Source organism: Capsicum annuum, chromosome 4 (assembly GCF_002878395.1).
Source record: "Capsicum annuum cultivar UCD-10X-F1 chromosome 4, UCD10Xv1.1, whole genome shotgun sequence".
In the NCBI taxonomy this organism is placed as follows: Eukaryota; Viridiplantae; Streptophyta; class Magnoliopsida; order Solanales; family Solanaceae; genus Capsicum; species Capsicum annuum.
The window spans coordinates 30,092,991-30,108,611 of NC_061114.1; the positions used below are offsets into that span (position 1 = coordinate 30,092,991).

At 30.1% G+C, this 15,621-nt stretch overlaps 1 long non-coding RNA gene across 1 annotated transcript; it reads left to right on the forward strand.

Annotated features, from left to right (window-relative positions):
- The first annotated feature begins 3,813 nt into the window (after nucleotides 1-3,813).
- Nucleotides 3,814-8,720, forward strand: LOC107868163. The gene is made up of 3 exons (XR_001673679.2): nucleotides 3,814-3,927; nucleotides 5,336-7,380; nucleotides 7,815-8,720. It is a non-coding gene; the product is annotated as an uncharacterized LOC107868163 (long non-coding RNA).
- The last annotated feature ends 6,901 nt before the right edge of the window (nucleotides 8,721-15,621 follow it).

The window sequence follows — 15,621 nt, forward strand, 5'->3', positions numbered from 1 at the left end:
TAGGTTGAGAAGCCAAAATTGACTTCACCATTCTGATAGATAAATAATAGAAATTACAAAAATATGAAAATTCAAACTTTTCTATATAATAAAAGCACTGGTTTCGACCAGTGCTTCATCAATTACTTATACTACCCTTAATTATTCTATGATTTACTATATTATCCCTAATTAATATTATAATTCATTTATATATTAAAATTAATAATATTTTTTTATTATATTACCCCTAATTAATTATTATAAGTCATTTATATACTAGAATTAATAATATTTAATTTAAAAATAGATATTTATGGAGTTTGTTTTAGCTGTTTTAACCTTGATTTTACTATATCAACCCCAATTAATTATTATAAATTATTTATGTATTAAAAAATTAATAATATTTAATTAAAAAATAGATGACATGTCTGCCTATATTACCCCTAATTGCTCCGTGATTTGTTATATTACCCCTAATTAATTATTATAAGTCATTTGTATAATAGAATTAATTAATTATAATAAGTCATTTATATATTAGAATTAATAATATTTAACTAAAAATGATATTTATAATGTTTATTTCAGCTGCTTTAATCGTGATTTTACTATATCATCCCTAATTAATTATTATGAGTCATTTATGAATTAAAAAATTAATAATATTTAATTAAAAAAATAGATGACATGTCAGCCTATATTACCCCTAATTGCTCCGTGATTTATTATATCACCCCTAATTAATTATTATAAGCCATTTATATATTAGAATTAATAATATTTTTTTACTATATTAACCTAATTAATTATTATAAATCATTTATTTATTACAATTAATAATATTTAATAAAAAATAGATATTTATGACATTTGTTTCAGCTGCTTTAATCGTGATTTTACTATATCATCTCTGATTAATTATTATAAGTCATTTATGTATCAAAAATTAATAATATTTAATTAAAAAAATCAATTGCTTCGTCATTTACTATATTACCCCTAATTGCTCCGTGATTTTCTATATTACCCCTAATTAATTATTATGGTTTCGACTAGTGCTTCATCAATTACTATACTACCTCTAATTATTCTATGATTTACTATATTACCCCTAATTAATTATTATAATTCATTTATATATTAGAATTAATAATCTTTTTTTTATTATATTACCCCTAATTAATTATTATAAGTCATTTATATATTAGAATTAATAATATTTAATTTTAAAAAAAAATATTTATGACGTTTGTTTTAGTTGCTTTAACCGTGATTTTACTATATCAACACCAATTAATTATTACAAGTCATTTATGTATTAAAAAAGTAATAATAGTTAATTAAAAAATAGATGATATGTCTGCCTATATTACCCCTAATTGCTCCGTGATTTATTATATTATCCCTAATTAATTATTATAAGTCATTTATATATTAGAATTAATAATATTTAATTAAAAAAATATTTATAATGTTTATTTCAGCTGCTTTAGTCGTGATTTTACTATATCATCCCTAATTAATATTATAAGTCATTTTTGAATAAAAATTAATAATATTTAATTAAAAAAATAGATGACATGTCTGCCTATATTACCCCTAATTGCTTTTTAATTTATTATATCACCCCTAATTAATTTATAAGTTATTTATATATTAGAATTAATAATATTTTATTACTATACTACCCTAATTAATTATTATAAGTCATTTATATATTAGAATTAATAATATTTAATTAAAAAATAGATATTTATGACGTTTGTTTCAGTTGCTTTAACAGTGAGTTTACTATATCTTCCCTGATTAATTATTATAAGTCATTTATGTATCCAAAAATAATAATATTTAATTCAAAAAATCAGTTGCTTTGTCATTTACTATTTTACCCCTAATTGCTTCATAATTTTCTATATTACCCCTAATTAATTATTCTAAGTCATTTATATGTTAGAATTAATAATACATTTTATTATACTACCCCTAATTAATTATTATACTTTATTTATATATTAAAATTAATATTATTCAATTAAAATAATAAATATTTATGATGTTTGTTTCAGCTGCTTTAACCATGATTTTACTATATCATCCCTAATTAATTATTATAAGTCATTTATGTATTAAAAAATTAATAATATTTAATTAAAAAATAGATGACATGTTTTTCTATGGTTTCGACCAGTGCTTTGTCTATATTACCCCTAATTGCTCCGTGATTTACTATATTACCCCTAATTAATTATTATAAATCATTTCTATATTAGAATTAATAATATTTTTTATTATATTACCTCTAATTAATTATTATAGGTCATTTATATATTAGAATTAGTAATATTTAATTAAAAAATAGATATTTATGACGTTTGTTTCAACTGCTTTAACCGTGATTTTACCATATCATCCCTAATTAATTATTATAAGTCATTTATGTATTAAAAATTAATAATATTTAATTAAAAATTGATGACATGTCTACCTATATTACCCCTAATTACTCCGTGATTTATTATATTATTCTAATTAATTATTATAAGTCATTTATATATTAGAATTAATAATATTTTTTTACTATATTACCCCTAATTAATTATTATAAGTCATTTATATATTAGAATTAATAATATTTAATTAAAAAATAAATATTTATAACGTTTGTTTCAGCTGCTTTAATCGTGATTTTACTATATCATCTCTAATTAATTATTATAAGTTATTTATGTATTAAAAGATTAATAATATTTAATTAAAAAATAGATGACATGTCTGTCTATATTATCTGTAATTGCTCTGTGATTTACTATATTACCCTAAATTAATTATTATAAGTCATTTATATATTAGAATTAATATTTTTTTTACTATATTACCCCTAATTAATTATTATAAGACATTTATATATTAGAAATTAATAATATTTAATTAAAAAATAGATATTTATTACATTTGTTTCAGCTGCTTTACCGTGATTTTACTATATTATCTTTAATTAATCATTATAAGTCATTTATGTATTAAAAAATTAATAATATTTAATAAAAAAAAATAGTTGACATGTCTGCTGATGTTGCTTCAACCATAATTTTGCTAAATATCGCTTATAATTAATTATTATGAGTCATCTAAATGTTAAAAATTTAATCATATTTAGAAAAAATAGACATAAAATGATAAATTAACTTTTGATGTTTTAAATTAAGTTGACCTCCTTCAACCGTGATTTTGCTATATCACCCTAATTAATTATTATAAGTCATTTATGTATTAAAAAATTTATAATATTTAATTAAAACATTGGTTTCGGCATGGCTGCTTCAAGACCTGCACCGTAATTTTTACTATATTACCCCTAATTAATTATTATGAGTTATTTATGTATTTGAAAATTATTAGTATTTAATTAAAATAAGAAAAATATACATTTATGACATGTTTGTTGCAACTGTTTCAACCATAATCATATTTGAGAAAATGATCCAAGACTTTGTTGTTAATTGAAGTATCTTTTGTTTCAATTTTTATATGAAATAATACTATGAATATTAGTTCTACATCTTTTCTATATTTTATAACATGTCAATCTTACCATCAAACAATTAAAATAATCCGACTACATGACATATCACACTTTTTTATCATGTGGAAAAGAAAACTATCTTATAAAATTTTACTCCTTAGCGAATACCGTCAAATAATTATTATTTAAAAAATTATTATTTTAAATCAATGTATATTTATAATTGTATCCCATCAATATTGAATATTGAGGTTAAAAGATGTTTATAGTTTTTGGCTCGTGACACGGTCATGCATTTGGTAAAAATAAATACACCCAGATCTAAATAAAGACATTGACCAAAACCAATCAATAGTCAAGTGCACTGCTTCTCTCCTGCTTTTCATTTGTTGTCTTCTGCTTCAACTTCAATAATAAAGGTAAAAACTGATTATTTCATTCTTCAATTTTATTGTATTTGAAGTCAGATCTGATTGTCGAGCAGCTGAAGATGAAAATTAACTTACTATTATTTACTTATTAGTTCATTTTTCCTGTTAATTTCCGGGACAGATGTAAAATTTTTACTTAAAATTTTGAAAAATAAAAATATGGTCTTTGATATTTGAACTTGGAATTGTTAAGTGAATTTTAAGATCTCTAAATCACTGAACCGAACCTCTAGTCTTATGTTCACGGATTCATAACCTATATATTCTCAAAATAAAAAGTACCCTATATATACGGTGCAATTTTTTACCGAGACCCTTGCTCCCTCCTAGATCCACTCTTCTGGCTCCTCAGACCCCACAAATGGGATTACACTGGATTTATTGTTGTTTTCTTGAGTTCACCGTAAATTAATTGTGTTAACTGTTAACTCTACGGTCGAGGCTCTTATGGATCCGGTAGCTTTTGATTCAGACTCAGTATTTGTCCAAGACCCATTTTGTAGAAATTAGAACCCATAAACTCAAATATTTAGCTTTGCCTCAGCACCAAGGGGTGTTGTGGGATGGGATCCCTCCGTGGTTAATCAAGGGTCTCGAGTTCGAGTCCTAGGAGTAAAGAAGCGCCTGGCCTTGTATGGTCCTGCTGTACAGTATGAATTAGTCGGACTAGTGAGTTATGTATAGGCTAATGGTAACGAAAAAAGTTGCATTAACTTTCTATTTTGGGTAGAGAAAATTGTGAAAAAAATGGCTTCTTAATACTGCTAAACAGGGTCAAAAAGTTGCAAAATACTCTTCGTTTCTAGAATGTATAGCTCTTTTTTGTTTGTAAACAAAGAGATGCTACTTCCATAAAAGAATTCTGCTTTATGAACTTCCATAATAAGAATCGAGTTTTGTTAAACAATATTTATCTGATCTTTTCGTAACAAAGAGCTATTTGGTCTATACTGCACTGTACTTCGTTCCCGGTTTTGCTATCTGGTATGATTTGTCAAACTTTAACATGAAATTGTTTGCTAGCTAGTGAGATATTACTTTCTTTGTTATATATTATATGAAGGTTTTCACTAGACATGATGTTTAAAGTGTTGAATTTGATAGTTTTTTTATTGAGAAAATATCACATTAAGATTTGTATTTGAATGACACGCTAAATACGCTCGTTGATGCCATTTGTTTTAAAAAAAATGATTCTTTTTGAGATGATTATGCTCATTGATCAGATGTCCAAGAAATTGAAATGTTATACTAGAACGAAAAAGAAAAAAGCCTTTTGAGATACCTCATAATATAATTTGGATAGGAGAAAGTACTTTTTCAGTAAACTGCATGTTGATTATAATTTTATCTGCACAACTGAACTACATTTTTATATTTTTTTTTTTTTTGGCAGTGCTTTTCGTTAGATCGTGAATGCTTTTATTGAGAAGGTAGTTGATATTGGCTTAAAGAAGTTCAAAAGTATTAGGGACTTTGATGAGAATATGGAAACTCTGGAAGAAATGTTAAGTAATTATCAGACAAAGTGCTCGATGTGAAGACAGAGGTTGAGAATCGAGAGCCATTTGGGAGGAATAGGAAAAAGGAAGTTGATTCTTGGTTTGACAAAATTATGAAGGTTGAAGAAGTATTACGTGTGTTAAATGAATAAGTAACAATAGGGAAGAGAAGTGCAGCTGCTTTGCAGAAAATGAGTGGAATGGTTGGAGAACTTCTTGAGCAAAGTAAACATTTTGGAGTGCTCTTACATGATTTGTATGAGAGCGAGGAGTGTCTACTTTTGGCAGCGCATGTTCATGTGGAAACCTCAAAACAAAATTTAGAAAAAAACTGGATGTGCCCAAGCATCGATATATATGGTATGGGAGGTGTAGGAAAGACGACTTTGGCAAAGCATATACATAATCATCTTGTTAATGAAATTCGTTATTAACTCTCTTGGGTTAGTTTCTCAAGGGTTTAGCATTAAAATATTACAAGATGATCTTCCCAAAATTGTGAATCTGGACCTTTCAGATGCGGTAGACAAACAAAGAAGGGCACCCATATTAAATCGTGCATTCAAAAAGAGGAATAACATTTTTATCATTTTGGATGAGGTCTGGGATCCTCTTTGTTTGGAGGAGTTGGGTGACCCTCTTGATGTGGAGGGCTGTAGACTAATTCTAACTCTTCGCTCGTACGAAGTTTACGAAAAGATGGGTTGTTAGAAACTACTTGAAGTGGACAAACTCAAGACTCATGATGCTTGGGAGTTGTTCAGGAAGAGTCTAGGATGCGAGACTCTGCTTAGTCCAGATATCGAGCCAATTTCTAAATCCATGGAAGGAAGGTGCAAGGGCTTGCTATTTGGGCTCATCACTTTGGCGGGAAGCATTAGAGGGGTGACTGATATAAGGGATTGAAAGAATGCTTTGAAAGAATTCCCCGATGGCATGGAAAATGATGTCTTCAAGGTACTGCATTATAATTATGATCGGTTAAAAGCTAAAGATTTGCAAGAGTGCTTCTTGTACTGATGTGCTTTGTATCCTGAGGACTATACTACTAATAGAAAGAAACTATTTGGTAGATTTTCATGGAGGGGCTGGTGAAGAAAATAGTCGGGAAGAAGAGTTTAACCAGGGCCATACCATATTGAATAAACAGTGAAACTCTGCTTACGTGATGCAATTGATGGCACAGAATGTACTCTTGGGCGTTATGAAGCAATAAAGATGCATGATTTACTCAGAGAAATAGCATTGCGGATCACAAATGATAAACCAAGGTACATGGTAAGGGCTGGAATAGGATCACAAGAGCCCAAGGAACAAGATTGGGCATTCGATTTGGATAAAGTCTCTTTTTACGACAGCAAGATAAAGGGAATCCCTGAAGACATGACACCCAATTGCCCCACATTATCAACCTTCTTTTGGTAAGATTGTAGTTTGAGAAGGATCCCGAAATCTTCTTTAAGCATATGAACAACCTGCAAGTACTTGGCTATGTAGTTAAGTTATGATAACTTATTCGATTGTTAAGACCTTGCCTTCTTTATTGGGGATGTTTCTGGAGGACCACAAAATTGTGGTGTCTAAACTGACAACTTTGTGGATGGGGAAGGTTTTGTGCAGAACATTGGATCTGGGAGTTTGGAAAAGGCAGCTGAAGAATACTTGAAGGAGCTCATTAGCAGTAACATGGTAATGGTTTCAAGGAGAAGATATAAAGGAAAAAACAAAATACTCTCTGGTTCATGATGTAGTGCATCACTTTTGCTTGGAGAGGAGTAGAGAAGAAAAGTTTCTGATGGTAGTGAAAGGGGATTATAGCTACTTTCATCCTTCTAAATGGAAGGAAAACCAATTCAGCCTTGGTTTCATGGATAAATATTTCAAAATACAACTGCCTTCCAATTAGGGAGAACCTTGGGATTGTGATATCTTCCATCAGGTTAGTGAATTGAGACTTCTTAAGGTCTTGGATTTGAGTTATCATAGAGTGGTTTGATTTTTGTCAGCTGCATTGAAACCACTAATTCACCTCAAGTACCTCGCAGTTTACTATAAATTTGATTTTAATGAGAAATATCACGTTAAGATTTGAATTTGAATCACACGCAAAATATGATGCTCCTTGATGCCATTCATTTGATGTTTTGTTTTTTTTTAAAAAAAAAAATGAATCTCTTTAGGTGTTAAGTTCATTGATCGGATGTCCAAGAAATTGAAATGTCAAATAAAAAAAGGAAGCCTTTTGAGATTCCCTCAAAATAGGAGACTTCCATATAAGTTGGAACGGAGAAAGTTGTTTATTTGGAAAATTACATGTTGTTATCATTTTATCCACTGCAACTGAACTATATTATTATGTTTCTTTTTCTGCAGTGCCTTTCATAAGATCGTGGACACTTTACTTGAGAAGGTACTTGATTTTGGCTTAAAGAAGTTCAAAAGTATTAGTGATTTCATTGAGAATATGGAAACTCTGGAAAGAAATGTAAAGCAATTATCAGATAAAGCCCTCGATGTGAAGACAGAGGTTGAGAATCGAAAGCGATCTGGGAAGAAGAAGAGGAACAGGGTAGTTGATTCTTGGTTTGACGAAGTTATAAAGGTTGAAGAAGTATGACATGTGTTAAAGGAAGAAGCAACAAGAGGGAAGAAAAATGGAGGTGCTTGGACAAGATGAATGGGATGGTTGAAAAACTTGAGCAAAGTAAACATTTTGGAATTCCTGTACATAATATGTATGAGAGTGAGGAGTGTCTACTTCGGGCACCGCAAGTTCATGAGGAAGCACCAAAACAAAATTTAGAAAAAATTTGGACATGGTTACAGGATGATGTCTCAAGCATTGGTATATATGGTATGGGAAGTGTAGGCAAGACGACTAATTACATCTACAAGTAGTGAACTTCCAGAGCTAAAAGTGCTCTACCTAGGCGGACGGCTTGAATTGACGAGAATATGTGAGGTAAAATTGATCTGTGATTCCCTCGAATCGATGACCTGCCTCGGCTGCTGCAAGCTGAAGAGGATGCCTTTGTATGCTTCCAGTACAAATGGACATCCTTTCCATCCCTTAGAGAAATCTGTGTTGAAGAATATTGGTGGAAACATTGGAATGGGACCAATCCTATGTCTAAGACCCTCTTCCAACGTTGTATTACTTTAAAGGAAACATTTGTTTTGTTTAATTTTGTTCCTCAAAACAAACATGTTTTAGATTCAGCTTCATGTTAAGCAGAGGCTAACTGGTTGTTCAGCAATGATCAATATTTCTTGTTTTAATGACGGACGCTTTGCTCTTTTTACTTTTTATTATCTCAACAAAAAGTCTCCTGTTGTCCATCATGTATTCAGTATGATTTTAGAAATATATAGCTAAAAGATGCCCAATGTGTTGTTTTTTGAGTTCAAAAGTTAAGACTGTCGGATATTTAATAGCCGGACATATGATTTCATCTCATGAATCATGATTTTAAACCACGAAATAAAATCTCAAATTGTCCAAAAAGCTTGATTTGGGAAATTTTATATCTTGGTTTGAAAATTTGAAATCATGATTTGAAAATTTTCATATACTAAAGTTAACTCACGTTTATATTTTGTGGAAAGAAAAACCCCACCACTACTCTCACCAGCTTCAACGAATCAAATTTATTACTCCATCTAATTTTACGTGACACATTTTCTTTTAGGTAACAATGTTTTTCTTTATTTAATAACTATTTAAAGACATAATTTCTCTTTTAGCCTTATTAGTCCACTTAAGTTCAAAGTTAATTATTTCTTAAAATTCTATGCTCATTTAAAATGTGACACATAAAATGAAACGGAGGAAATATTACTTCAAACCAATGCTTTAGTATTTCTGACCAAATACATATTGCATGGCCATTAGTGTTTTTGACACAAATGGTTCAAAGTAACAATGTTGGTTCGTCTTATCGATCATCTGATCGAGAAAAGTTGTTCAATCTAGGAGATTGTATGTACTATGTTGGGGGAACCCCACCACTACAACTCATGTTCAATTTTAGTTTTTTATCGAACTTAAGTTCGATCAATATGTAGTATATATTTTCTTAAAAATAACTTCGTGGTAGTGCGTTATACTATTATTATGAACTTTTGCTTATTTGGTAAGATTGTATGAAGAATTGCCACAATTTTAATAGTTTTCACAACTTATGAGATTTTTGTATAGGTGATAAGACATAAGGCCCAATTGCATGCTCAAACAAAACTTCAACTTCTTTTCGAATAATTTTATACAATTATTTTAAATTATGATTTTACCTCATATGACCAAATGAGCCTTTAGTATGCATCTGCCTATTTGGGGTTTGGGGGTTGGGGGCTCTCATAAGTTATAACAACAGTGAATATGATAAATAGCTTGATATATATCACATATTCAATATGTGTCTGGACATAAAATAAGTGATATTAGAAAAATAAAACTTACAAAAATTCCTACATGTTTATCCCTAATTATATCTACCCTAACATTTAACATAATTTCATAAAATTTTAAATTTTTATTATTTTGATATATCTACTAACAAGAAATACATTTGATCTAATATATCCATTAAAACAGTTATTGCGCCTAAATACGAAAATAATGCACGTTAAAAAAGAAAACATGTTCAATTAATGGAAAATTTTGAAATTCAAAAAAAGATCAGGATTTTTCTAGTAACAACAAGTGGTCATATCACCAGCAAACTTGTGTTGCCGGAGCAACCACAACAGATCCAAAACATCCAAAAATCGTTGTAAGCTCTAACCCGTTAGACCCTCAATCGTTGGCCACTATTTTGGTTGAATTCCTTATCCAAAAATTAAAATCCTCTTCTCTGTGGAAAAAACATAAATGTCACCACCATCGTCGCTCCAACCAGCCAATCGGCGAAACATCACCTTCCATACATCCTCATTGATACATATTGATACAATCCGATACATAAATTTGATGTATCAGAGTATAAATTAACAAAATAGACACATACAAATATAGAAATCTTATCTATCAATAGATCAATTTAGTATCATGATACATAGTTTTGAGATATTTTTCACCAGATACATCATTTTATCTCTTTTAGATGGCCCCATGATGTATTTTCATGTCTTTCACCATCCTACTATTAATGGTGGATACCTCATGAAACCTGCGAAAATATATGATTTAGGGTAAAAAAACATTGAATCTTGGATCGAAAAAATCTTGAAGAGGAAAGTAGAAAGGTATTTAAATCATTGCGATTTTGAAGCAGACTCAACAACCTCCTTAACCCCAAGAATCAACTCTACATTGTCCCGCAGTTGTTGCATCAAGTTCTCCGCACCCTCAGGATAAGTTAATTTGATACTAAGCTGACAAGAGTATAAATGGAAATGGAGGAGGAACGTGATCGAAAGTGATGGAATGAGAGACTGGAGAAAGAAGTGGTGGTGATGGCAACGGCGACAGCGGTGGCGACAGTGGCAGTAATGGCAGAAGATGGAGAGTATAGAGAGAGAATTGTGTATTATACCTTTTAAAGATATTATTAAATTGATGGAGCTAAGATTTTCAGCTAAATTTTTAGGGGATATTAATATATTTGATTTTTTAGGGTGAAAATGAAGTATCTAAAAATTTAAAGAGAGAGAACATAAATCAGGATTTAATAATTAATATAAAAGATGAGGATTTTAAGTTGTTTAAATAAGTTTGTGGTATGAGGTAATTTTTTCATTAGAAAAGAAAAATGGACATGAGTTGACATTATTTAAAATTAATAGCCCGTGTTTGGGTTATTGGATATTGCATGGCCAGTCGTCCTACATAATTCCACATACTGGCCAGTCAAATTTTGGGCTACCGACCATTTCACAATTTGGGCCATTCAAGCCTTCATTCACCTTTTTTTGTGGCTCCAATTTTTTTGGGCTAAAAATTAGCTTTCCTTTTTTAAAAAATAAAAAATAATTTTTTAAAAAATAAAAATAAGTTCATACAATTGTATAGAAACTCCATAATCGTTGTATAGAATTAGGGGTGTGTAAAAATCGAACTGATCGATAAATCGAACCGATAAAAATGTTATTGGGTTATTGGGTTAACGGCTTTTTATTGATTTTATAAAAAATTTTATTGTGTAAATGGTTCGGTTTAACCGATAACCCAATAAGGATACACTAAGTAATTGTTTTATCCCTATTTATGTTATATATATATATATATATATATATATATAGAAATAGATAGATAGATAGATAGATAGATAGATAGATATGTGTATGCATATATATATATATTATATGCACTACTTATTTATAATTTAGTGATTCACAAAGTATTAACCTATTCAGGGCAACAAAGACACAAAATAAAGTTTGGCTATTATCGTATTGAAAAGCTTGAAGCATTTATAGCTTCCAACAATTATGATTTAATTTTTTTTCTAACTAATATTCAGTTCAAGTTTGAAGATTCTTGTAAACTAAAACGCATTGCGTAGGATTTTGGCGGTAACTACGATTTCATTTTTTAAAGTTAGTTGTTACTATTTCTATTTTATAAGTATTTTCTTATTGGTTAAACCGAAAATCGAACCGTTAAGGACCAAAAATCGATAAACCGAAATCGATAAGAAAATATCTTATTGGTTGGTTATTGGTTTTACATATTTAAAAATCAAAAATCGATAAACCAAACCAATAACACAAAAAACCGAACCGAACCGACCGATGCACACCCCTATATAAGAATTGTATAATTATTATATAAAATATGTATATTTATAAGATGTGTATAGAAATTATATTATTATTGTATAGAATATATATCGAACTAATTATTGCAGCTAAAAGTTGTATAGGATGTATATAAAAATTTTACAATTATTGTATAGAAAATATATATTATAAGATGATATGTATATGTATAAGATTTGTATAGAAACTGTATAATTGTTGTATAGAGTATGTATCTATATAATTAGTATAGCTAAAGGTTGTATAAAATGTGTATACAAACTTCATAATTATTCGATAGAATATGTATTTTGTATATGATATGAATATAAATTGTATCATTATTATATAAAATATATATTTGTATAAGATTTGTACAAAAACTATTTCATTAATGTATCAAATACTAATATGTATCATTGTTGTATAAAATATCTTATTTTTACATCACAAATAAAAAGTACACTTTTGTTAAAATTAATCTAAGCAATAGCAACATGAAGAAGAAGTAAACAAGAAAATAAGGAGACAAGACAAGAGATCTTCATTCTTTCAAGTATTTCAATTTTTCAAGTGTCTACAATATGAATCCTTATGCCTCTATTTATAGTGTCAGATAGAGGAATGTAAAAGGTTGTCATAAACATGACAATTAACCATCAACATAATGAAGGAGGTTATGGATATGAAATGTTACAAAAATAATGACCATCAATGGTGGAGGTTATCTTCATAATAGAGGAAAGTAATGGAGATAAGTAGTGGGAGTAATTTCTAGAGTAGTGGATATCCATACTTATTAATTTTATAACACCCCCTTGGATGTCCATAGATGATGTGCCTCATTAAAATCTTACTAGGAAAAAATCCTGTGGAAAAAAAATTTCTAGTGAAGGAAAAAGAGTACACATATCTTATAATACGCGTTTGTTTGCTTCCTCATTAAAAACCTTGCTAGGAAAACCCATTAGGACAAAACCTAGGCCAAGGAAAAAAGAGTGCATCATGTATTTTACTCCCCTGATGCAAACATTATTTCACTTCTCAAAGGCGACGCCTCCAATCTTATGTGTCTACTTTTAAATGTTGATATTGATTGTGCCATTGTGATCAAATCACATTCATGAAGATGTTGCATTCTTGAAATCGTCCTGATGTGTTATTTTCTTGTTTCTTGGATATGTTAAGCCCATGAACACAGACAAATAGATTCTTAAAAATCACTGTATATGTGACCTCATCGTCGCAAGCCATTTGCATATTGAACTTGTTCGTACCAGCAACCAATTTATTGTGGAAACTCATTTGCATGATAGATCAAATATTCTTTCTGCACATGTATAACCAACCAACCTTTGACAATATTTATTAGAAATACTAAATTCATATCAATAATATTTGATTTCACTCATATTCATATAAAAGTGAAATTACATCTTTTCTGGACATTAATAAAAATTATTATCTCATGTATAGAATAGTAGGACACATAAGTGCAATAATTGCACTAATATATGATATTTCTAACCATTTCATAAGATCGAAATTGATCTTTCTTTATGATAAGTGATTTTGAAACCATTGGGATATTCAATTGATCGAATCTCTTTTAACTCCTTTAAGGATTCTCCTATAACATTTGCCGTCTAGCTTGACATGAAAGTCATTCGTTATACGCATTCAAGATTTTCATACATTGCCAGATTTAAAAAAAAACTTATTGTATCCACCATAGAAAAACACGTCTCCAAATAATAATGCCAGGACTTTTGTGAATAACCTTTATGCCTCAAGGCACAAATTGTATTTATATCTTATGATTTTGCTTTTTGCACAATCACCAAATTGTATCCCACTGGCATTATACCTTAGTCTATGGACTAATTCGAAAACATCACTTTTCAAGTGACAAAATAATAAACTTGAATTGCATAATTTATCTGTCCACATTATTTGATAGATTTAAATTCAAGATCCTCGATACCATTTAAAATGATAAGCTCTACATTATACCAAAGATACCGTCAACATTTATTTAATATCAATCCCATTACAACATAACATACCAAGATCGATCTCTTCTTTTCCATCATTTTCAGGTACTTGAACCTTTGTCAAGGTTTTATGAAGAGTTACATCATAGTGCTTCTTAAATCACTTGCCTCATTATCATTGACCATATTTATCATTTGTCCCTCTCCTAATTCAAGGAGTTTTATGTTTGGAACTGATTTGTCTGTCATGCTTCAGGCGTGCCATAGGCTCTGTCCTTTAAGGACTTTTCATTGGAGCATTTATTAGTAGAATTATAACATAGGTACAGTCTGGCAATGAACTTGCAACATTTTGCAAATCATGAATTATCAATTGAACTTCAAGTTCATCTTGGTGGCACCAGGATGAATAGAATATCGCGCCCCATGTGTTTCAGCCATAATCCTTTGTCTCAGATCATCAACATTCGGGACACATAATCTACCCTGCAATCTCAACACACCATCTCCCTCTTGGGAAAAAACCTCTACTTTTTGGTCCTTGACTGACTCCTTCAGTCTGACCAAACTAACATCTAAGTATTGCTTTTCCTTCACTTCCGAAACCAAGGAGGATTCGGAACTACTCTGAACCCCTATACTACTTTCAGTAGAGTCAAACAACCTAACCCCCAATCTAGCCAAACGATGTACATCACGATCCAACTCTTTCTTACCTTCTACCACATGCAAAACACTACCCATGGACACTCTACTTAGGGCATCCGCCACAATATTGGCCTTGCCCGGATGGTACAACACACTCATATCATAGTCCTTTAACAATTCTAACCATCGTCTCTGCCTAAGATTCAATTCTCTCTGGGTAAACACATACTATAGACTCTTATGATCAGTGAAAACATCAACATGGACACCATACAAATAGTGTCTCCAGATTTTCAAAGCAAACACAACGGCAGCCAACTCAAGGTCATGGGTGGGGTAATTTTTCTCATGGGGTTTCAAATGTCTAGAAGCATAAGCTATCACCTTACCTTCTGTATCAATACGCAACCCAACCCAACTCTCGAAGCAACACAGTACACCATAAAACCATCAACACCATAAGGCAAAGTCAAAATAGGGGCTGAAGTGAGTCGAGTCTTCAACTCCTGAAAACTCTTCTCACAAGATTCGGACCACAAGAACTTTACTTTCTTTTGGGTCAACCGAGTCATAGGAGAATATATAGAGGAGAAACCCTCAACAGAACGGCAGTAATAGCCAGCTAAATCCAAGAAACTTCAAATATCAGTCGGAGAAATAGGTCTAGGCCAATTTCTAACAGCTTTGGTCTTTTGGGGATCAACTCTAATACCCTCGAAAGAAATGGTATAACCCAGAAAAGCAACTGACCTTAGCCAAAACTCACACTTACTGAACTTGAAAAACAACTTGTGATCTCT